The 25,036-nt window shown below is 46.3% G+C and overlaps 1 long non-coding RNA gene across 2 annotated transcripts; it reads left to right on the top strand.

Annotated features, from left to right (window-relative positions):
- Nucleotides 1-353: 353 nt before the first annotated feature.
- LOC114696003 lies at nucleotides 354-5,547 on the top strand. 2 transcript variants are annotated; one of them, XR_003734943.2, is made up of 3 exons: nucleotides 354-470; nucleotides 743-832; nucleotides 5,013-5,547. It is a non-coding gene; the product is annotated as an uncharacterized LOC114696003 (long non-coding RNA). The 2 variants fall into 2 exon arrangements; XR_003734942.2 differs by lacking the exon at nucleotides 5,013-5,547 and adding an exon at nucleotides 3,621-3,869.
- Nucleotides 5,548-25,036: the final 19,489 nt, after the last annotated feature.

Raw genomic sequence — 25,036 nt, 5'->3', positions numbered from 1 at the left:
CTGGGTGTGTCTCTTATGTTAGTCCTAAAATTTGCCAGAAAAAACAGTTCCACCATTTTGGCCAAATTTAAGCAAACTTTTATTAAAAATATTAAATACTGACAAAAATAGAATATGGCCAGGACCATCACCTGGAAACTTTCCAGGTAAGTGGCACAGAGACACATGTTGGCAGAGCTTGTATGGGCAAAACTCATAGGCCACCGTACTTTTCCATGAGGCTCTTGTTGTTAGTTTCCAAGAACTCCAACTCCCAGAATCCCAGGAAATTACCCCGTCCTTGGGCAGGTGTTATCTTTTGGAACTACAATTCCCAGAATCCCAGGAAGTTACCTGACCTTTGGGCAGGTGGACCTTAATGTTGGGTCTAGCGTTTGGAAGAGGCTGGTGGCACAAAGCACACGTGGTAGTGGTAATGCCATTGCCATCGGAAATGTGCATCCACTTTGGAGTTTCCAAACTAATGGCTGGTAAAATGGGAAGAAGCTGCATGAAGGGACAGGAGAGCCTTCTGGAAGGCCATAAAACACATAATACACTTTCTAGAAACTCGGAAATGGTTCGAAAGGCTGAAGCTCAAAACAGCCCTCCCTCCTTCCCCCTCCCCCTACCTGTCTTCCCTCCTCCTTCCCTCTTTCCTCTTCTCCCCCCGCCTCTCCTCACTGTGCATGCTCGGTTAGACCCACCTCAGAGGGGATGAGGGGTAGCCTTTCTGATCGCAGATCCTCTCTGTGTCTTGCAGGTTCCCTTTTGAGTCTGGGCCCTGCCCAGGCTGCAAAGCTCCATGAAGACCCTTCCATCTGCATCTGAGCGTGTTCTTACAGATTCTTCGGTAAGTTCCTGTGTGTTAAAACAGTCCCATCCAGCCTGTTGCCCTGTCCTCTGGCAAAGGCAGCACGTGCCATGCCTGAGAGCTCTCCTCACTAGGCATCCTGCCAACCAAGCTTCCTGGAAGGGGACAGCTGGGTGGAATTTCCCCTTGGGCCAGACGGAACACCCGCCACCCCAGCAGCAGATACATGCAAGATAAACTCAAAGGATCCCACGCATTTTCTTCTTGGCTAGGAGGACATCAGTTTGTTTTATTTTTATTATTGTTTTCTGGGGCGGGGGCAGTATTTTGAAACAGGGTCTCATGCAGGCCAGGCTGGCTTTAAAATTACTGTGCAGCCCAGTGTGACCTTGAACTCTGGAGCCTCCTATGGTCACCTCCCAAGCGCTGAGACTATAGCCCATGGCTTGTTGAGTTCCAGCTTAACTGCGCCCTTCTCAGAACATCCTTGGTGCTCTGGTGACCGGGAGACCTGCTGAGCCTATATTCCTTCTGCAAACGATGCTGCATTAGCATTTAGGTAAAATTAAAACTATTCTTTGTTTTAATTTTAAGGACCAGGATGAGTGTTTTCCCTAGGGGGTGCTCCAGAATGCCTTGTCCAAATGACCTTGGTGGACCCTGCAGCGTTTACGCTTTATGCTGCCTGCTCAGTTGAAATGAAATCATATTTTGCTATATCAGCCAATATTCTTATGGATTCATGCCCAGAAATGAACTCATAAAGCTGAATAGTTTTTTTAGGCCACTGATCTATGGTCTAACATTAATTTTTACTTTAGCAAATGTCCTGTGTTGGTTGACTTAGAGATTAAAACCTTTTTGAAATGAAGTATGAAATCCAGAAGTTAAAAGAATAATATGTTGAGTCATATAACACCATAGGAAACTAAATGGGCATCACCAAAGAATTATTACTAAAACATTATGAAGAACTCAGTTGTCTTTCAATAAATTTGATTAGATATATTATGTTATATCTTCTTGCTGGAATACTATGCAGTTGTACAAAAGAATGAGAAAACTACAGGAAAGAAAGTGAACAGGTGATAAAAGATGTCTAAAGCCTATTAAAAATAAGGCGAAATTCAGGAAAATCTTCCAGGCTTTGCTAAAGAAGGAAGAAATGGGAGGACGCGTATTTGCAATTTGTTTGCACATCCACTCACTAATTCTGGAAGTAAGTTTATTTGAAAACAGAAAACAGTGGTTACCTATGGGACATAGGAATTGGGAGACAAATTTGGTGCAGGTGTTGTATGTTTTCACACATGTTGGCTTTAACCCAAGAGAATATACTTCCTATTAAGAAATCTAAATTTAAAAAGCTTACCTGTATCTCAGAGCCAGGTCCAAATCAGGCCTTCAAGGAGACTTTACACCCAGAATTCCCTTCTTTAATCAGAAATAGTTATTGTAAGCTTCATTAGGTACAGCAGTCAGTAGGCATGGTTGTCGTTGTTGACTTTACATGGAAGACGTACAGTGAGCTAAGCAAACAGACCATGGTCAGTCTGCCCGGAAGGTTCTTCCCCTGAGCTCTTCACATGACCAACCTCCTCTCATCATGTTCCTCTCAGTGCCAGTTGTCTCCTGTAGACACTACTTTTGACCATTCCATGTAAAAGCCAACTGTAGCAAGTCTTTCTCTGACCCACCTTCCAGCTCCCAAATGACCACATGGAGACTTATTAATCATGAAAGCTTGGCCGATAGCTTAGGCTTGTTTCTAACTAACTCTTATAACTTAAATCAACCCATTTCTAATAATCAACATTTTAACACATGGCATTCATTACCTCTCTTCCATCTTGTACCTCCTGTTTTCTCTTCGTGTCTCCTGGCTTCTCTCTTCTCCTTTCCAGCATCCTCTCTGCCTCAAAAATCCTGCCTAGCTATTGGCTATCCAGCTTTTCATTTCATTTTATTTTTTAAAGTTTATTTATTTATTATGTATAGTGTTCTGCCTGCATCTATGCCTGCGTGCCAGAAGAGGGCACCTGGTCTCATTACAAATGGTTGTGAGCCATCATGTGGTTGCCGGGAATTGAACACAGGACCTTGGGAAGAGCAGTCAGTGCTCTTAACCTTTGAGCCATCTCTCCAGCTCCTCAGCTTTTTATTAAGCCGATCTGAGTGACATATCTTGACAGTGCACAAAAAGATTCTTCCACAACAGCCTCTGGCAGTTGTGTTACTCTCTAACTGTCCCTTATAGTGTGCACTGTTATTTGAGAGTATCTTTAAAGCTTTAGATAAAAATTAATTAATTAACATTTTAAATTACAATATAATTGCATCATGCCTCCCCTTTTCTTTCCTTCCTCTAGCCCCTCTGATGGCCTTCCCTCCAACCCCTACCATGTCTCTACCTACTCTCATATTGAGGGCTTCTTTCCTTTGATTATTTATTGTTTTATACATACACACACACACACACACACACACACACACACACAAATACAACCTACAGAGTCAATTTTTGTTGTTTGTGTATTTATGGTTCTGGGGCTGACCATCTTGTACCCGATAACCAGTCAGGGGGCTCATCTGTGGGAAAGGCTAATTCTCCCTCTCTTGGCAGTATTAGTTGCCTGTAGTTCTTTGTCTAGGAGTAGGGCCCTGGGAGCTTCCCCCCTCCTTCTTAGCATGTGTATTGATATTGCCATTGTTTCCCGTCTAGTTTATGCAGCTCTTTCTATGAGAGGCAGTCTCACAGCCAACTTCTTGGTACTCTGACTCTTACGAGCTTTCTGCCCCTTCTTCCTCTCTGTTCCTTGAGCCATAGGTGCAGGAGCTGAAGAACTGAAAAGGTGAAAGTTTTCTTGATCGAGCTGAACAGACACACAGATGAAAAGCACATGAAGCAAAGATTGGCAACCATAGCAGAGGCCTGTGGGACACAAGCTTGGGCAAATAGGAATGGAGCTTAGAGAATCCAGATTCAACTCACTTCTGATGGCCTGATCATCAGAGCACAATTATAAGCTCTTGAACTTTTTTTTTTTGTTCTTGTTTTCTCTGTTTAATCCTGGCTGTCCTGGAACTTGTATAGACCAGACTGGCCTCCAACACACAGAGATCCTCCTACCTCTGCCTCCTGAGTGCTGGGATTAAAGGTGTGTACTACCACTGCCTGGCAGCTCTTGATCATTTAATAAAATTATGAACTATTTTCAATGACTGTGGTGGTTTGAATAAGAACAGCCCCCATAGGCCCATATATTTGAATGCTTAGTCAAGCGAGGATTATGAGTTGTGGCCTTGTTGGAATGTGTCAGTGGGGGTGGGCCTTGAGGTTTCAAAAGTCCATGCCAAGCCCAGTCCCTCTCTCTCTCTCTCTCTCTCTCTCTCTCTCTCTCTCTCTCTCTCTGCCTATGGATCAGGATGCAGAACTCCCAGCTACTTTTCCAGCACCATGTCTGCCTGTATGTGGCCATACATGCTGCTGTCATGCCCCATGCCATGATGATAAAGGACTAAATCTCTTAAACTCTAAGCAAGTCTACAATTAAGTGCTTTCTTTTGTAAGAGTTTCCATGGTCCTGGTGTCTCTTCAGAGCAATAGAATGCTGACTAGGACTGCTGTGGAATAATTCTTTTCTACACTATGAATATGTGTTACTTGCATTGGTTAATAAAAAGCTGACAGGCTGGTAGCTGGGCAGGAAGTTAGGCAGGAAAGCCAAACTGAGAATGATGTTTGAGAATGAAGGAAGACAGAGTCAGGAGAGATATCAGCCAGTCACCGAGCAAGCAGGATATATAAAAATGAGGTAACAAGCCATGAGCCATGTGGCAAAACATACATAGAAGTATGGGTTAATTTAAGTGTAAGAATTAGCTAGTAACAAGCCTGAGCTATCAACTGAGCATTTATAATTCATATTCAGCCTCTGAGTCAGGTATTTGGGATAAGTGGTCGGGACAGGAAATGTCCGTTTACAAAGACAATGACCAACCTGGAAGGTGTGACTAGCCTGACAAACCAAATTAATAATTCTGATCTTCAATGATGACCATCATGTATATGCAAATAAATATTGTTGAAAGTACAGTTAATAAACAAGATTACATCCTAATGCTGGTATGATGGGTCAAACACTATTCTAAGCACTTTCTACATGCTGAGTTGGTCCTCACACAATCCTATGAGATATGAATTGCTTCTCCCTTTTAGGGGTGGAAACTGAGGTGCAGAGAGCCGAGACTATCATCCAAATGTTGCTGCGAATAAGATGTGGAGCCAGATGGACTCCTATTTTCAGTCAACACTGGATGCTATGCTATGGAGCCATGGATTCCAGAGTTCTTAAAACAGATGATACTCACACTCATTTATTCAATGTTTCAAAAGTTGGATCAACATTTCTAAGGAATAATTGAACTCTGTTTTGTGAAATGTTATCTATTAGTTATGGAAATGTACTTATGAAAATGTATTAGTAATATAAGCAAGGCATAACAATTGAAATAAGATTTTATGTGATAATACAAACTTCGGTTACCCAGGTCCTGCTCATGGGGAATTTGTGGTGGGTTGTGCCTATTAAGGCTGGAGTGTCATTTATCCTGTGGGGAGAGAAGGCAGGGGTCCCTGGGAGAGAAGAAGCAGCCCTCTTCTCTCACATCCCTGGCTTTTTATCTTCATCCCCGCAGGAATGGCAGGGTACTCGTGAGATTTCAATAAACACCTGGAACCACTAGAGACTGCACTCAACTAACGCTCACAAAGTACCTGGATTGAGATTGTCGACACCGATAATCATCAATCCCAACTCTGGTGTGGTGGTACATGGCTATAACCCCAACCCCTGGCATCATGGTGCATGACTGTAATCCCGGCCCTGGTATGGTGGTATATGCCTATAATCCTACCCCTAGTGATGGTGCATGCCTGTAATCCCAGTCCTGGTGGTGGTGCATGCTTACAATTCCAGCCCTGGGGGTGGGGCATGCCTGTAATCCCAGCCATGGTGGTAGGGCATGCCTGCTAATCCCAGTTCTGGGGGTGGGGCATGCCTGTAATCTCAGTTCTGGGGGTGGGGCATGCCTGTAATCCCAGTTCTGGGGGTGGGGCATGCCTGCTAATCCCAGTTCTGGGAGAAGCAGCTTTGAATGAACCTTTCCTGGTGAGACATGAACCAATGACAGGCTAAAGAAACAATTGTGCCTAAATTCAGTTTAGTGAACCAGCGAGTTCAACCAGAGTTCTGACGGGAGCATTGGTGAGAGATGCCTACAAGAGTGTGAGCAGTTTAGAGGTGGCTGTACCACTGAAGAGGACGCTCCCTCTTAGCAATCATCAACCACTTACACATCCTTGGGGAGTGGACTGATCTGGTGTGAGCTGGGCTTGAGCTCCTCTGGTCCGCCGTGAGCCGTGGCCTGTCAGTCCTCTGTGAGCCTTGCAAACCCACTCTCCCATGAGTCAATATTATGGGTCAAACCTTGTGGGGTCTCTGTGTGGCTAATCACAGTTGCTTATTTTCATTTTTTTTTTTTTTCAAGACAGGGTTTCTCTGTGTAGCTTTGCGCCTTTCCTGGAACTCGCTTTGTAGACCAGGTTGGCCTCGAACTCACAGAGATCCGCCTGCCTCTGCCTCTCAAGTGCTGGGATTAAAGGCATGCGCCACCACCGCCGGGCCACAGTTGCTTACTTTCAAGACACCAATGACCATGCCATACCTGGAAGACAGTGTTCCACAACCTGTAGGCAGAAGGATCCTACAGATCATCCTAGGCTACACAGTGAGTGCTGTCTCTAAATAACTAAATAAAAGGCAATCTCAGATATCCAGAAAACTCCAGAAGTCAAGAGCAGGAGAACAATGGGCTGGCTAGCAGAGTAGCTCTACAACACCCCATGTGGGTACAGAGACTGACGCCAGCCTGGGGAGGCGGGGTAGCACACGGGTGGTGAGGGGCCTTAGTTGGGGGTAGATGTCGAAGAATGGGCCAAGTTTTGAAAGGCTACCAAGAACTAGGTGGAAAGGAACATGGAAGGTGACTCCGGGGAGAGGTCCACATCTGGCATATGACGTAGATGAGAAGAGAGCAGAAAGCTATGGATTGGTGGTGATGGTGAGGGAGGGAGAGCAACAGGGGCCTAAATGCTGGCCTGAGGAGCTGAGCTTGGAAAAAGGCTTTGAATGCTGGCCTGAGGAGCTGAGCCCGATGGAAGGCTAAGGGCATCCAGTATCAGGTTTGGGTGGTGGAGAGGTGAAGTTGGAGCTGCTGAGAACTTCCAGGCACCATTAGAGGGAGATGCTTTAATTGGCCTTGACCTATGGCTAGTGAATGCTATTGATTGCTCTAAATGTACAACTACTCGCTGGGGTGTGGAAATAACAGCCCTTGCTGTCATTGCTTGGGAGCATGATGATAAACCAATATTGCATCCTCCAGATTGCTAACAGGAAGCAGATGTGCTCTCAAAGGACAATGATTCCAGGAGCGTTCTCTTAAGGACAGTATCAAGATGTGGGTCTAGCATCTTTGCCAGGGATGCTGCGGTAACCTGGGTCTGGCAGTGGCAAACTGATGCCACACTCCAGGCATCCCAGACAATGAAGAGTCCAGAGTAGAGGGAGCCACACAAGGCAAGTTCGGAGGAGGAAAGTGTGAACCAATCGGGACAGGAAGCCACCAGACCGTGTGGTGGCTCACACCTGTAATCCCGGCACTCAGGAGGCTGAGGCAGGAGGATCATGAGTGTGAGGCCAGCCCTGAGTGACATAACAAGGCCTGGGCCAAAGAACCAGCCAAAGGAAAGATTGGACCTCACCCTCCCTCCTCATGCCTCAGGCAGTCAGGCCCAGAGCTGAGAGGTCTGTGCAGTATGTCAGTCTTCAGGGTGCAGAGGTTGGAGGGTGAGCCTTGAAGGGCAAACGAAAGATATCTGCACAAATATCATAGTTAAATTTCCTTGATGTGTCCTCCCCAAAAGTGCCCAAGAGAAAGAGTTTTCTAGGAGATGACTGACCTCACAATGTGTAATGGCTCAGATACCATATGCTTTACTTCTTATTCACACAACAGTCCTAAGGAAGCCCACAGATCAGTGTGGGCTTTGGTGGGGTTGGCTACAGTGACGAACTTCCTCCAACAAGGCCACACCTCCTAATAGTGCCACTCCCTGTGGGAGCCATTTTCTTTCAAACCAACACAGTGTCTTTTAGCACAATTGGTTTGTACTAAGTCAGCAATTCAATGCTTTAGAAATTTCTATGTATTTTTTTTAATTTACAATTTTTTTTTTTGTATGTGAGTTAGTGTATTCATGTGTGGGGGCCAGAAGAGAGCATTGGATTCCCCTGGAACTGCAGTTACAGGCAGTTAGTTGTGAGCTGCCTGATGTAGGGGCTGGGGACTGAATGTGGGTCTTCTGTAAGAGTTGTATGAACTCGGCTGAGTCATCAACCAAGCCCCCAACCGAGATCTTGACGGGACCGAATGACTCTGAGCGGTCTTGTGAACAGTGAAGATTGCTAAGTGTCATGAAACGCCTGCAGCACACCACTGAAGGTGTACATTAGCTGTAAGTGTGTGTGGGAGCCTGTGTAAGAAAGCTGTGAGCTTACTGTGAACTGTGGACAGGGCAGAGTGCAGAATACTCTTACCTACAAGCTGGTCTTCTAGAAAGAAGTCCATAAACTACGGTAAGTGCATGCTCTTGAAAGCGAGGACATGAAGAGAACACCCTGGCGTGCCCATATTAATCTCTGCGGGAAGAGCAAAGGCCCGGGAGGAAAATTCTTGGCTCTTCTCACATGACCAAAGATGATGAGACATAACACCAGGTGTGTTCCCTCGCAGTACTTGGGTCTGCTTAAGCTAACTGTAAACACCATCTCATGTTTTGCTTGCTTTAGTAATAAAAATGAGAAGTGATTTGTTTGCACTACTCTTGAGCTCAAATGCCTGGGGACCCTTGGTTCTCCATTCAGGTCTTTGGAATACTTTTCTTTTTTTTTTTTTTTTTTTTTCTTTTTTGGTTTTTCGAGACAGGGTTTCTCTGTGTAGCTTTGCGCCTTTTCCTGGAACTCACTTGGTAGCCCAGGCTGGCCTCGAACTCACAGAGATCTGCCTGTCTCTGCCTCCCGAGTGCTGGGATTAAAGGCGTGCGCCACCACCGCCCGGCTGGAATACTTTTCAATCATGGAGAGTTAGCTCTGCTGGCCACGGGGTGGGTGGACAAATGTACAATTCTATTTTCAAATTGTATAGCGCCTTTCTCTTTACAGAGAGAGCTCTGCTCCCAGGGGCACCCTCTCTTTGCATGGCTGTCATCTTCTGTGAGATGTGGGATAAGCCCAGTCAGGTCTTTGAAAGTGGCTAAGAGCCCGACAGGAATCGATGCTGACCATAGTCAGAAGAAAGCGACAAGGTAGCAGGAAAGACGAGACTGCTTAGATGGCCTTGAGCCGCAGACAGGGATCTGAAATGAGGCCATCAGCATCCACTGTCAGAATCAATCATCGCTATGGCTCTTCCTCCATTAGTGTCTCTGCTCCCTCCTCCTCAGCTCCAGACACACAGTTCCTTTCCTGTGGGCCCTGTGGTCTGTTCTTCTGACATCAGCGTGACTCACACAAGCACACGCCCACACAGTTCTGACCCTATCACGACAGTAACTTCCTTGCATTATGGACTTTTTCCACAGCGTCCAACAGATTATAAAGCGCACGCAGGCATGAGTTTGAGTGAAAGAAAGAATGAGCAATTATGTGTGTAGCTTGAGCTTGACTCAAATTATTTACTGGCAAGTATACTAAGCACTATCTTTAAACCAGCATTCATACGGAAGCCTGCTTCAGATTCTGTGTCTAGGAAAAGAAGCCAAAAAAGCCCTTTGTTAGTTACTTGTTATTCTGTCTGTCCTGCTCCCAGAGGTCAGGTGTCTGAAGTCACAGGGTTGTTGGGGACACATTCTCTGGGGAGGCTGGAGATCAGGCCCCTCCATTGCCTCTTGCAGCTTCTGGCGGTCGGTCCAGCCTTCCTGCTGGGCCGCACAGATCCACAATGTCTGTCCCTGTCCTTTTGGGCGACCTTCTCTTCGTGTGACTCAGTTTCAAAGCTCTCTTTTCTGACAAGGACATCAGTCATTGGATTTAGTCCTCGATGCCATCTGTCTCAGTGCCAGGAACCCAGTAAAAACTGTTCCACCCAGTGACCAGCCTCTCCCATGCTCCTGGTGCCTACTTTAAAGCAATCCTCCACGCTTGGCCTGAGGTACACATCCACTTTACTTCTCAGCAGAAGAAGTAGAATAGTAAGGGCCCTTAAGATGTTTATGAATAACGAGCTCACAGCAAATTGAGCACACACAATGTAACCAGAAACCCAGGCAAAAACCAGCCTGCTGTGGCGTTTCCTCCTGCTCTGGACCTAGCAAAGGGTTTAAAATTTTTAGAGTCTTTCCTCCACCCAGCCTGTCATTTCTTTCCCCAGAATGCCACTTTGATTTCAGTTATATCTTAGGGCCTTTGGAAATCATGACAAGATTTGGGGATGAATTTCAAGTGTGCTGGCCTGATGCTTGTGTGCCCCCCCCACCCCGGCCCCAAACAGTAAGCACTTCTGGCGAAGAACTCAGGGTGGCTCACAGAGGCAGCCATTAAGGAGCTGAGGCCCTCAATCTGACAGTCTACGGTGAATGAATGACTCCTGCTAATAGCCATGTAAGCTAGAAGCAAATTCTTCTCATGTGGGGACCTTGCTGCACCCCTCGCCCCCACAGCCCTGCCTGGCACATTAATAGCAGCTTTGTATTATAAAATAGAAGACCTTGAAGATGCATAATTCTTGGATTCCCAACCCAGCCATGGGGTCAGAACTACTGACTGCCAGCTAGAGGAAGCTGGATTTACACGCTGGACATAAAATAATCTCCAAGCAGAAAAGGTTAGGGAGTATTTTCACACTTTCAAGGAAAATATTATCTAAATGCTAAGCTTTCTAGATGCCAATGTCAAAGACTCAAGTATGACCAAGGCCCCACCGCCCTCCTGCGCTGTGAGATCTCGCCTTTCCTTCTTTGCAGTGTGGGGAAGGCTTGCTGCCAGTTTGCCTGTGTGCTTTTGTATGGATCCTCCATGATGAAGTCAACCTTTCTGACGTCCTTCTTAGGAATCTCATCATCTCGGGAGGCTGCCTCGTTTCATGTGGAAGGAAACCAGAGATGACCAAACAGACAGTAGTCACAGGCTATCGTCACTTGTGACCAACCCTACTCTCCCTGGAATCATTAGAGAAGGCACCCTCGTAATTTCCTAGGTTACCGGGCACTCGCTTGTCTTCCCTGTGGTCCTGAGCATGGAAGCCGAGGAGATGTGCTCCCGCTGTCTGCTGTCAGCTTACTTCATAGAGCCAACTTTGCTGAGCTCCAGAGAGTGATGGGACAGTTTCTTTTGCCCCATGCTAAGAATGAAAACACAAACTCAATGGCATAAAACTAAAAAAGACTCCTTATGAACTTAATGCAGAAAGTAGGATGTAAAGGGGGAAAAAAACCTGGAAAAACTCCAACATTGCCATTGGTGAAGGGCGATTTCCTTAATAGATAGTGTCCAACAGCTCAAAACAGAAAAATAAGTAGGCAAAAACCATGTTTTATAGGACAGAAGACACAAATAGCTCTCAGATATAGGCAAGACTGCTCAGCCTCATAAGAAACCAAGTCAAAATAGCAATGAAATAAACCTTAACATGAATCAATAGCATTTCTTTACTAATTTATGGTCCCTCTGTGCTGTGTGTGCACACTCTTGAAAGTGTGCATGCCGCAGCACTCTTAGGGAGGGCAGAGGACAGCTTGCAGGAGTTGGTTTAACCTTCCACCACACAGTGCCCGGTGGCTGGAACGCAGGTCTCACACCGAAGCTTGGCAGCAAGCATCTTTCTGTCTTTCTCTCCATGCTGAGCCAACACCTGGCCTCTGGATGCCACTTTGAATCTATCAGCTGGCAAACATTGAAAACATGAGTCTATCCTGCGCTAAGGGATGGGAGAGAAAGATGCTCCCCTGCGTGTGGTTATATTTGGCATAAACGCAGTGTAGGGCGATGTGATAGAAGAGCTGTGAAAAAGTTAATATTTGCGCTGCAACCTCCCAAGAGTGTACCTGTACATGATATACGTTCAAAGGTAGTTTAGCTGGCGAAGTCACACATTGTCAAGCCTGAGGGCCTGGGTTCTACCCCCTGAACTCCCCAACGGTACACGCCGAAGCACAGTTTTTAATAGGGGGATTCTATTAAAAACTAAAAATAGGCAACATGTATAAACAAGGTCCTGTTTAATTTTCTGGCTAAAACCGAACAAACAAGGCCGTTCTATTTGTGCTGACAGGGGTGTTTTCAAAGCGTGTGTGTGTGTGTGTGTGTGTGTGTTTTCCAGAAGGCAACATGTGTAATATTGTTTATATTTGCACAAAAACCTGACACATTGTAGCATATTTGTGTACTCAGATAATATTTCTGTAAAAATAGATGAGAAACTAGGAGGCACCGTGTTTACTTCCAGATCAGGGAACTAGATGCCTGCAGTGGGGAGACATGATCTAGGAACTTATTTCTTATTTTACAGTGTTCTGAATGTTTTGGGTGGATGTTATGAATGAATCCCCTGTTCACAATTGTTAATGGAAAATGGGTAATGTTTTGACACCCAAACCCTCTCTAGAACTTCAAAAGAGGGGTGCACTTTTGGGCAGACACAGTCCGTGAATGCCCCTCTGTCGGGACAAAAAGCAGAGAACTGCCCACTGTATTTTTAAAGTGCAGCTTAAAATAGAGCATGGCCGAGCTCCCGGCTCAGCCCTGGTGATTGCTGGTTACAAGACTGTTAGGGATCATTTTCCAAAAGCCAATTTGCAATTCTCTATAACCCAGAAGTTTGTTTCCTGTGCAGATATTTAAGCTCTAGGGAGTGTGGCGGACTAGGGAGTTGACCCCACAAAGAGCTGGTGGGAAGTTCCGAGCCTTGGGTCCCCAGACAGCTGCTTCCTCATTGTCCTCGGCTGGTCCCCACGGCCTCTCTTCTCTTTCTGGGTCCAGCCTGTGAGGGTTCTGCAGCTGTGCGGGCCGACAACCCCGCCCCTTCCCTGTAAGTCTAGAACAGCCCTAGCTGGCACCTCCGCAGCTGTGACTCATTGCAAATGCTTTGCATTCCGGGATGTTCTGCTGGGTTTTGGGTCTCCCCTGTGGCTGGAAGCACCCGGCAATTTGAAAGGGAGGAGAAACAGAGGCCCTAAAGCTGCCAAAACATTGCAGAGACGGGGGGAGAAATGTTAGGAAAGCTGCAAAGAGCTCGTGCAGGAAGAAACCCAGCCAGTTGGGCTTTCTCCCTCCCTCAACTGGTCGGCTGGTAACTGGAGCCGGGAGTGGAGCCCAGCAGAGCTTCATTCACAGACCAGAGCCCCACCCTCATCTGGAGACCATCTCCCAGTTGAAGCTAGTCTAGCAGGCAGAAATGTGGGCCTCCTTTATACTGAATAGATGTGGTGTTTGCATCTTCCATGACTTTGGTGGTGGGAAGGAAGCTAAGCATGCGCTCTGTGGCTGAGCTTCACCCCAGCCGTGGCCCACACTTCTCACCAATCTTCTCCTCACCTCTTCCTTCTCTCGAATGCCACACGCCATCCATTAGCTTTTTAAAAAAGAAAGTCATAGGTGCTATGTGTGTCCCGACTCTTTCCATGTTTGCTGTCTTAGGTTTCTGTTACTGCGATAGAAACAATGACCAGAGATAATTCGGGGAAGAAAGGCTTTATTTGCCCTAATCACAATCCACCATGGACAGGAACTCAAACAGGAACCTGGAGGCAGGAACTGAAACAGAACTACGGAGGAACATTGCTTGCAGCATGTCCTCTAAGATTATGTTCAATTACCTTCCTTCTCTCTCTCTCTCTCTCTCTCTCTCTCTCTCTCTCTCTCTCTCTCTCTCTCTCTCTCTCTCTCTCTCTCTCTCTCGGTCTCTCTTTCTTTTTGTGTGTATGAGTGTTTTACACATATATATGTGTGTGACTATATATATATATGTATATATGCATGCATATATACATATGTATAGTATCACATAGGTGCAGTGCCCTCAGTGGCCAGAAGAAGGCATTAGATCTCTCTGGATGGACCAGGAGTTACAGAGGGTTGTGAGTAGTGGTGTGGGTGGAAATGGAACCCAGGTTCTCTGGAAGGGCAAGCAGTGATTTTAACTTCTGCCAGCTACCTTCCTTATACCTCCCAGGACCACCTACATGGGTGGCACCACCCGCAGTGGGTTAGGCCCCTCCCACATCAGTCATCAATCAACAAAACGCTCCAGAAACCTGCCTCCAGGCTAATAGGATGGAGGAATTTTCTCAATCGTGGTTCCCTCTTCCTGTATGACCATAGCTTGTGTCAAGCTGACAATTTGAGAAGGTCTGTTTTGCCTGTCCCTCAAAACCTAGTTTATAAGCTGCCCCCAAGGTGGCTCCATCAGCATCTCTCCCCTGTCTTCTGCCATTGAGTTCTGATAATTGGATCCGCCCGAGAGTCTGAATTCTTTTCCTTCTTTTGCATTCTAGTAGCTATACTAAGATATGTCTCAACACTGAATGTGCCTCAGTGACTTTAAAAATTGTGGTTTATTACTTGTGTGTGTGTATGTTTGTGGGCATGTGTATACGTATGAGCATGTGTGTCATGGCATGCATGTGAAGATCAGGATAACGTATGTATGTCCGTTCTCTCCTACCTTCTGGACATAAGTCCAGAATCTGAACTCACGTCACCATGGGGGCATGGGTCAGCTCCTTTACCCATTGAACCATTTTGCCTGCCCTTTAAAAAATTTTTTTTGAGGCAAGGTCTCACTATACAGCCTAGGCTGGTCTTGAATTCACAGTCTTCCTGCTTCAGATGCACAGTAAGGTATGCGGGGTACTTTTTAGGTATGGTCTTGCTATGTAGCTCTGGCTGGCCTGACTTCATGATAGTCTCGCCTCAGCACCTTGAGGGCTGGGTTTACAGATGTGAAGCACTACACCTGGCAGATGATGTGTTCTTTATTTCTGCAGATTCTCCTGCCTCTGTTTCAGGGATTAGATTTGTCTATTCCTATTGCAGCAATTAAAAAAAAAAAAAAAAACCTAAGGGTGAGAAACAGACTGAGGAAGATAGTTTATTTCAGCTCAAGGCTCTGGAAGTTCAAGGGGGTGGTGGTGGCATTGACTCAGGGCAGACATCACAATGCTGGGTACACAGGAGGGCAGAGGCCGCCTGGGAAGACAGAAAGCTGCAGTGAGGGGTGGGGCCGCCCTCGCTCTTGTTACCGCCTAACCACCCGTGATGGCTGCTGATCTTGGTTGTCACCTTGACCACATCTGGAATCAACAAAAACCCAAGCAGCTGGACACACCTGTGAGGGATTTCCTTGATCAGATCATTTGGCGTAGAAAGACCCACCCTAAACCTGGGCCATACCTTCTGGTGGCCACCCACGTAAAAGGACAGGGAAGGTTCTGCTTTTCGCCTGCTGGCCCTCCCTCTCTGGCAAGTTCATCCATCCGGCTGCTGAGATGTTCCTTTCCTTGTAGCAGCTCTTACTTCCTCAGGACTCCATCACAGACCGAGGACCAGCAGCTCGCTAGGATCCGGCACACCAGTGGGACCACGGAGACATCCAGTCTCATGGACTGAGTAACTGCAGTGTTCTTGGCCATTCTGCAAGAGACGGTCATTGTTGGACTGCCCGGACAGAGCCTGTAAAGTCACTCTAATAAATCACACACACACACACACACACACACACACACACACGCACACGCACACGCACACGCACACGCACACGCACACTTTTAGCTGTTCCTTTAGAGAACCCTGACTTAACTAATAGACTATCTTATTCTTAGGACAAACTTAATGGCCCCACAGGAACTACCTGAACTGCTTCTTGTGGGGCAGGGCAGGCCCTTCATGAAGAATCCCTCCACAAGCACCTTCTTTATTTATACATTTTAAAAAGATTTATTCATTTCATGATTATAAGTGCTCTATCTGTATGTAGGACTTTATGCCAGAAGAAAGCATCAGATCCCACTCTAGATGGTTGTGAGCCACCTTGTAGCTTCTAGGATTGAACTCAGGACCTCTGGAGAAGCAGCCAGTGCTCTTAACTGCTGAGCCATCTCTCCAGCCCCCATACAAGTACCTTATTCAAGGTCCCACTCAACATTTCCCTCGTATGACCTGCTAGGGGACAAATCATATCCACTCTTAGCATAATACTTGCCAGAATGTTTGAGAGGAAAGTTTTTCAGCCCTTCACGGCTCTTAGTTGGGGCAGACACTTGAGCAGAAGACAGATGAATAAGGGCAAAACAGCCCAGGTTCAAACATGTGTGCATCATATAGGAGTCACACTCAGAAGAATGAGTAACTTGGGAAATCAGGCTTGGATTCCAGGCTTAAATAAAATCACCTACTGTAGCAGAGACGAGTGTGGAAAAAACTGGCTCTGGGTGCGCAACACAGTAAACAAGGGTGATGTTTGTCTTGTAAGTTTTAGTTGATTTTTCTTTTTTAAAAAGAGTTATTTATATTATTTTATTAAGTGTGTATTTGCAGGTATGCACATATGATTGCTGGTACCAGAGAGCCTCTAAGATTCCCTGGAGCTGGAGTTTGTGAGCCTCCTGACCTGGGTGCTGAGAACAGAACGCGGGTCCTCTGCAAGAGCAGAATGCGCTCTGAGCCCTCCTGCCAGCCCCAACTGGTGACATTCCTATTCGTTAGAATTTGGTCTGTGTTCTTACCTTTCGGCCATGGGGGGAGACATCCCAACGAGTGGAGATGTCCTCTAGATGCAGATAGAAAGTCCCCATGAACACGTATGTCCTGTTGGTTTTAGATTGCTGTGTTTGCTCTTCTTTTAAGTCCTCAGCTCAAAACATACTGACACCAAAAAGAAAAAAAAAAGCATATTATGGGGTGTTGCTGTATTTTTTTTTTCTACTACATTTTTTAAAGTTAGCTTTTACTGGGATTACTTTAAGATTTCACTCTGTTAGGAATTAAAGTTTTCACCATTTCTACTCTGACGCCACTTTTAATTGACTTAATAGTTTTTGTAATTATGCTGTTTTCATCTTCTTTCAGCTGATGACACTGTTAATTTATAAAAGGGTGCTGGGAGAAGTGGCCCACGAGTTTAATCTCAGCACTCAGGAGCCAGAGGCAGGTGGATCTCGGTGAGTTTGAGGCTAACCTGGTCTACAGAGTGAGTTCCAGGACAGAGAAGGCCACACAGAGAAACCTGTTGTGGGATAGTTTGATCACACGCCGACACTCCCGAGACTGCCCAATAAAGTTATACCTCAAATCAGGGGCAGAACCAGTGACTAGCTGACCAGAATTGGTCATAGAGAAGCCAGCAACTTGGATAGAGAAGATGCACAGGAAGGAAAGGGTGGGGACTAGAGTCTGAGCTCTCTTAGTTCTGGGACAAGGGAAGAGACTGTCTCTTGCAGTGTCTCTGGCCTAAAAGCAAGGTCAGCTACTTGCCACTCGGCATCTCTGAGCTAGCAGGTTTTCACCCCAGTCTTTGACTCCTGAGTGCTATTGATAAATAGAATGGTAGAGACTTAAATTAAACCTACATATTGGGGCTGAGACAGAGCTGGGGCCTCGGGACTGGAAATTCCATTGAGACGAGGCCTGAGTGGCTGGCGGAGTGCTGACTGAGAGGCTGTGGGGCCACAGATGATAACTAAAATATCAGTAGATTCATGTGCAGCCACTAAGCCGACAGAAAAATATCAGAAATCCTGTCTATAAAAACAGAACAAAACAAAACAAAACAAAACAAAAAGTCTTAATGTTGATTTTTTACTCTTAGCTCTTTGGGGTCCCACCACCCTAAATCCTAAATCAATACACATAGACTTATTCTTACTTATGAATGCCCGGCCTTAGCTTGGCTTATTTCTAGCCAGCTTTTCTTAACTTAAATTATCCTGTTTCTTTTCTTCTATGTTTTGCCTCTGGGCTTTTTAAACTTTGTCTATTCTATAGGTCTTTCTTTCCTTCTTACTCCTTAGCTGGCTGTGTGGCTGTGTGGCTGTGTGGCTGGCTGTGTGGCTGGCTGTGTGGCTGTGTGGCTGTGTGGCTGTGTGGCTGTGTGGCTGGCTGTGTGGCTGTGTGGCTGTGTGGCTGTGTGGCTTTCTTTCTCACTTCTCTTCCTCTCCTACCTCGTTCTTTTTTTCTCTTATTTACTCTCTCTGTCTGCCAGCCCTGCCTATTTCTTTCTCCCATCTAGCTATTGGCCATTCAGCTCTTATTTAGACCAATCAGGTGTTTTGACAGGCAAAGTAACATGGCTTCACAGAGTTAAACAAATGCAACATAAAAGAATGCAACACGTTTACATCAGTAAACAAATGTTCCACAGCATAAATGAATGTAACATATCTTCAACTAATATTCTATAAATTTCTTATCTTTCCCTCCTTTCTAAATTTAAATTTTGTTTAATTATTTTAAAACGTGCTCTAGTGCATGCATGCGTGTGTGCACATGTATATATGAGTGTGAGTGCCACAGAATCCAGGTGTCAGATCCCCTGAAGCTGGAGTTACAGGTGGTTTTGAGACACCTAATACGGTGGTGGCCACAAAACAGGTCCTCTGCAGGGGAAGTACTAGCTCTAAATTGCTGAGCCATCTCTCCAACCCCTTGAAGTGCAGATTGCCAGGAGAAAACCTTTATGCCGAGTAGCAACTCAGCTGGCAGAAGTGGAGATCTTGCCATTCTGTCCCTGGAGTTGGCTCACAGACTGGCAAACTCATGGTTCTCAGCAGGGCGGTCCTCTTAGTCTCCCAACAGAGCAAAATCAAATGAAATCCCCCCTCCATCCTGTCCTATACTCTGTAGCTTGGCTACATGATCAGAGCGCAGACTTTGTCTGGTGTCCCCTCGCCACGGGGTGCAAGTGTCAGCTGTTGTCAGGTGGTCAGCCACAGTGGCCTGCCCAGGATTGAGGGAGGTAGGATTGTCCATGGTGAGGTGGGTGACAGAATCACAGCTCTGTACTGCCACATGCAGCAGCATGTGACGATCTCCCAGAGTTTGGGGATCTAGACTGATGTGAAGTCAGGGTTCATTGCTTTGATGCTGAAAGGAACATGAAGATTAGCCAGTTTATGAATGAGAGTTGGAGATTTTATTAAAGATATTTTAATATAGGCTTAAGCATGAAGGTTAGGAGAAAGAGAGGCACTCAGAAGAGTGGGGCACACCTGAGCACATATGCTCGGGGCTCGCTGAAGAGAGTTGGAGCTCCTTGTCTTTACAAAGCCCTGTACAACTTTGGCGGGTTACCATCTCATCACTGGGTGGTTCCTGAAGGGCACCTGGTAGGTTTCCAACCCAGGTGAAGACACAGGAAGGCAGAGGATCTCCACTGTGACATTCTGTGACCAAGTTTTGTTTGAGATTCTCAGGCCAAGTCTGGGGAAAGGACTGAGGCCCAACCCAAGGCCATATACATTGAAGCATTAAGCTCTCTTTCTGAACCTGGAGCTCACATTGTTTTGGCTGGGCTGGCAGGCAAAAGCCCCACCAGGCCTCCCATCTCTGTCCTACTCAGTGCTGGGGTTACAGGCATGAACGGTACCACACAGCTTTTCTATGGACGCTGGAATCTGAACTCAACCTTGAGCATCTTTCCAGTCAGTTTATCTTCCTTCCTTCTTTCTTTTCTTTCTTCTTTCTTTCTTCTTTCTTTCTTTCTTTCTTTCTTTCTTTCTTTCTTTCTTTCTTTCTTTCTTTCTTTCTTTCTTTCTTTCTTCCTTCCTTCCTTCCTTCCTTCCTTCCTTCCTTCCTTCCTTCCTTTTTTTTTGGTTTTCTGAGACAGGGTCTCTCTGTGTAGACCTGGCTGTCCTGGGACTCTAACTATAGACCATGCTGGCCTCAAACTCACAACAATCCACCTGTCTCTGCCTCCCAAGTGCTGGAATTAAAGGCATGTGCCACCACTGTCCACTTAGTTTATTTCAGTCTGAACCTTCCAAAAGTGTAGGGCAAATTCCCTTTGCTCCACAGAGGGTACCTTCGACCAAAGAAACAGATGGCCAGGACATCTAGCTCCCGTCTAGAAAGCCACATGCAGTATATGAAGGAGTTGAGGACAGAGATCTTTGGTCCCATGGCGAATTGGCTCACATTTAGCTCCTGCCTTCAGGGACATCCTAATGCCCTGTGGAGTACTTCACATAACTTCTCAATGTTGCGCCGTGAAAGCCCCGGACACAGAAAATGTGAAATGTCTGCCCTGATTGGAAATCTCCTGATATAAAGAGACAATTCCCAAATAGTGCCCAGCTTGGTGAGTCAGTCTTCTGGCACTGTTATAGAAGCAGCTACAGAATTCTTTGAAAATAAGAAGAAAAAAGAATGAAAATCAATAACCCTTGCCTAGCAAACTGAGCCATTACAGACAGACACAAAAGCAGGACCCTAAAAGTAGCTTGAATCCTGTCATAGACACTACGGTCTGCAGAGCCTCCTCTGCAGGTGTCTGTACATCTGCAGATGTTGTACTCCAGGACACTAGGGAAACTGGAAGGTTATAAGACCCTCCTTAGATGGTTCTTCTGCTTCTGTGGGACAATACCTCATTAGCTGAACAGCTCAGCTGATCTCACATCACCTCAGAACCCCTCATTTGTACATCAGCTGAAGGATCTGAAACAGGCATAGTTACTCAGAGGACTTCTTGGTGATTCTGTCACCTCAGCATCCTCAGCCCTCCTCTCCCACCCCATCTTTCTAGTTTCTGAATCCTTACCTGCACATCTTTCAGTAGAAAAACTGTAATGTGTCTGTCAGCATACCATGTGATGAGAAGGGGGTTTTATTTCTCTGCTCTGAAATGTTTTATTGCCTGATGGAGACTAATCTTGATTTTAAAACTGCCCAAGAAGGTGTAACCTTAAAAGAGAATCCCTCTTGGCTTCTGTGTCTCACATGCATATGAGGTTGGGTTGCTGCTAAGTGCAGAGCTGTGCCCATCATCGGGGAGGAGAAAAGCTTTTCCCATCCGCAGCTGGGTCCCCTCTTTCATGAGGTGGAGTGGAGGGTAGGATGCTCTTGTCTTTACTTGCCCATCCTCTAGCACCATCAGCAGGTTGGTAAAGAAAGGAGAGAGAATCGATTCAGAGGGAAACCAAATCTGTCAATCTGCACAAGATCTGAGTGCCAGAAGTTCAGTCGTGATTCCTTGCCACCCCACAGACCCTAATCCAGCCACATTGTTCCCTTGACTCCCAGTGACACAGCGACATACAGTAATTGACTTCTATAGTCTTATTTCCTTTCTTTCTTTCTTTCTTTCTTTCTTTCTTTCTTTCTTTCTTTCTTTCTTTCTTCCTTCCTTCCTTCCTTCCTTCCTTCCTTCCTTCCTTCCTTCCTTCCTTCCTTCCTTCCTTCCTTCCTTCCTTCCTTTTTTTGGTTTTTCAAGACAGGGTTTCTCTGTGTAGCTTTGCTCCTTTCCTGGAACTCACTTTGAAGACCAGGCTGGCCTCGAGCCACAGAGATCCGCCGGCTTCTGCCTCCCGAGTGCTGGGATTAAAGGTGTGTGCCACCACCGCCTGGTAGACTTCTGCAGTTTTAGTCACTTATTGAGACAGAGTTTCATGGAACCTAGGCTGACCTCAGACTCACTAGATAACCAAGGAAGACCTTGAGCTTCTGATCCCCCTGCCTCTGCCTATTGCATGCCGGGATTACAGGCCTGCACTACTGTGCCACTAAATCCACTCTGTCTGTGAAGAGCTGGTGAGCCAAGCCAGGGTCTCCCGTATGCTAGACCAGCACTCTAATGACCCCTAGAAGAGACAAATATAGTTCCTTTGAAGTCCTGGTTAGTTCTCCCAAGACAGTTCTCTGCAGACTCGGCCTCTCCACATCTGGCTCCATTTTTTTCTTTTTGTATTCAATCTCACCATGATGTTATCGACTGTGTGAACAAGTCCGGGGGATCCTCACCAGAGCTGGGCAGGTCTTGGAACCATGCTCTTGAACCTTCAAAATTATGAATTAGATAAACTTGTTTTCTTTATATGTTATCCCAGCTCAGATATTCCGTTACAGCAGCTGAAAGTAGGTGAATCCCATTATCCCTAACAGCAGTGGTAGAGAGGATAATAACCCAGGCTTCTCTTTCCTCTTGACTTCCTTTAAGAATTGAGTCTGACCAAGGAATTCATTTTATTTTTGCCTTGCAAAAACTTTGAAGACACTCATTGAAATGTCATACTTTATACTATCCTTGAGCCTCAGGGCAAGTGGGATAGAAAATTCTAGACATAGAAAGGATTTTAGGGAAGAAGTGACTGAAGGACTAGGTTGTTCCCATGTCCGGAGTGAGTGTGAACTGAACTTGTGTGTAGGCTCCACAGGACCACACAGTGCAGGTAGCCTGAGATGACTGGGAGTGACTTAGGGTTCTCTAAAGGGACAGAACCACACACATCTCATGAATTTATTCTTTTAATTTTTTGCCTATATTTTTAATGTGTATGGGTGTTTGGCCTGCATGGATGCCTGTGCACCATGTGTGTACCTGATACCTGAGGATGAGGGAAGAGAGGGTCAGACACCTCGGAACCGGAGTTACGGATGGTTATAAGCCACCACATAGTTTCTGGAAATCAAACCCGGGTCCTTTGGAAAATCAGCCAGTGCCCTTAACCTGGGAGCCGTCTCTCCAGGTCCCTTCAAGACTTTATTAAGTTAGCTTACTTTAAAATAGCTACAACAGCTGAGTCACATCTGAGAGGCTGAGAACCCCATAGTTACTTGGTCCCCAAGGCCTCAGGGTAGTCTCACAGTCGCTCTCTCTCATTGGAGAGGATGACAACCCTGTGGTTGCTCAGTCTACAAGGCTGTCCCAATCTGGTGTCCAAAACCTGGAAGGTTCCTGGGGAGCCACTGTTCCTTGGTCCGTGATGGAAACAGAATTTCTGGTTCCTCGACCAGCAAAGGAATCAAATCCTCAGCAAGAGGGAGGCCGAGGGAGCCACGGACAAGCACGCCTTCTCTGGCCATGCCCTTTCATCTGGACTGTTACTGGAAGATGCTGCTCACTAATGGGGTGGGTCTTTACCAGCCAGTTCTCCAGGTGAGGCTCCCTATGCAGGTGATTCTAATTTGTGGCAAGTTAACATTAAAACCAACAATAATAGGGAGCACGGTGATCCAGACCACATGTCCCAGAGGAAGCAGATGAAGTGGAAGGCTCAGCGTGGTGCATCTTTAAGCAACAGACAGCTCACTTCTATCTGGAGACAAGGGTTGGCCCTCCGAACCGTTTGTTGCCGGCTCCTTGGTTAACAGGAGATTCCAGAAAAACACCTAGATGTGTGGTGCCACCAAGAGGAGGATGGGCTGGCTGCTGCAGAAGGGATTCTTGTGAAGTAAACAGTGTATTCGTCCAGAGGGTAAAGGCTATAAATCCGCTTATTACATATCAACTAACAGTATGGGTTACACAGAACTGGCTAGATGGCAAAGGCATGTTATGAAAAAGATCTGTCAAGAAAGTTGAGTTGCGACACAACTCATTGAACATAGAGAAGCCAAGCTGGTGTCAGCCTAGAGCCTTCACCCTATGGGCGAGTGTTCACAGGACTGGGAAGGTAAGCACCCAACCCAGCTACAAACCCTATGACGGACAATGGTGAACTACCTGCAAGATTCACTGGTGCAGCAGTGGTACAGAATCTCGTGGAATACCCAACCACTATCCAATTGGAGTTAAACCCACTCCATGAGATAGAACCCATGTAAAGCGGCATTTAACGAGGCAGTTCCATGTAGTTTATCTGATAGTCAAAAGAGGTTTATTTTGGGGGGACTTACAGCCAGCAAAGGGATCAGTTACAGGGATCCAGGAGAGGTGAGGCACAGCCCAACACAGTTCCCTGGAGAACACTGACTTGCTCTGCAATCCAGCATCCAGGATCACGAGGTAACCAAGAGAGCGACCAGTTCGCATCTCTGGTCTTAAGGGGTCTCCGTCTCGGCCACGCCCCAGGCGGGGCAGGTACCTAGCAGTTACCTGCTGTCTTCTAGGGCCGGTGCTTCAGGGGTGAAGCACAGACAACCACCCCTACATCCATGCTTGACACTGCTTAAGTGGCCCCAAACCTGAGACTCAATAGGCCATAGACCCCAGGGAAAATCAAACACAACTGCTCTGCTAAAGGAACCTAGCAACACAATTACGTGTGATGACATCCTGCTCTACTCACAGATCAGTCTTGCTCAGCCACCATCAGGGAAGCCTCCTCTGCAGTAGACGGGAACAAACATAGAGACCCACAGGCAGAGATGGAGAGACCTTGGAACGTTCAGTTCCAAATGGGACATGTCCATCCAATCTGTCCCTTAAGGCAGAGAGAGGGCAAGGAGCAGGAAGGGATGGAGGACGCCATGGAAACAGGGCCTTCTACCTCAGTATGACCAACGCACATATGAACTGACAGGACCTGCACAGGTCTGCACCAGACGGGGTCCCAGTGCTGCAAGAAGTGGACACGAGCCCCATCCCTCCATCCCTAACCCAGAAGCTCTTTCCAACCGACAGCTGCCTGCTTAGTTTTCTCCAATGGGAATATAAATCAGTCTCACCGGGGATATAAATCACTCTTAAAGGCAGGCAGGCCCCATGCCCAGCAGTAGATGTCCAACACAAAATGAACTCAATGGCATCTTTGGAGGTTCTTTGTCTGTTGTGGAATATTATTTTAACTGTGTAAAGGTGTGTGTTACATTTGTTTGTGCTGTGGAATATTACTTAACTATGTAAAGGCATGCTACTTTTGTTTATGCTGCAATTGTTTAACAATGTAAGGATGTGTTGCATTTATCTCCCCTTGCCTGCCTAGGGCACCTGATTGGTCGAATAAAAAGCTGAACAGTCAACAGCTAGGCAGGAGAGAGATAAGCGGGGCTGGTGGGCAGAGAGAATAAATGGGAGAAGTCTAGGCTGGAGAGAAAAGAGAAACAGGAGGAGAATGAGGGAGACGCCCAGGGCCAGAAGCCAGGCAACTCTAGCCAGCTAGATGTGAGAAGCAGTAAGAATAAGATCTACAGAAGTAAGAAAGGCAATAAACACCAGGCAAAATGTAGATAAAGAGAAACAGGTTAAGTTAAA

Source organism: Peromyscus leucopus, chromosome 9 (genome assembly GCF_004664715.2).
Source record: "Peromyscus leucopus breed LL Stock chromosome 9, UCI_PerLeu_2.1, whole genome shotgun sequence".
In the NCBI taxonomy this organism is placed as follows: domain Eukaryota; kingdom Metazoa; phylum Chordata; class Mammalia; order Rodentia; family Cricetidae; genus Peromyscus; species Peromyscus leucopus.
This window is presented reverse-complemented; position numbering and strand designations above follow the sequence as displayed.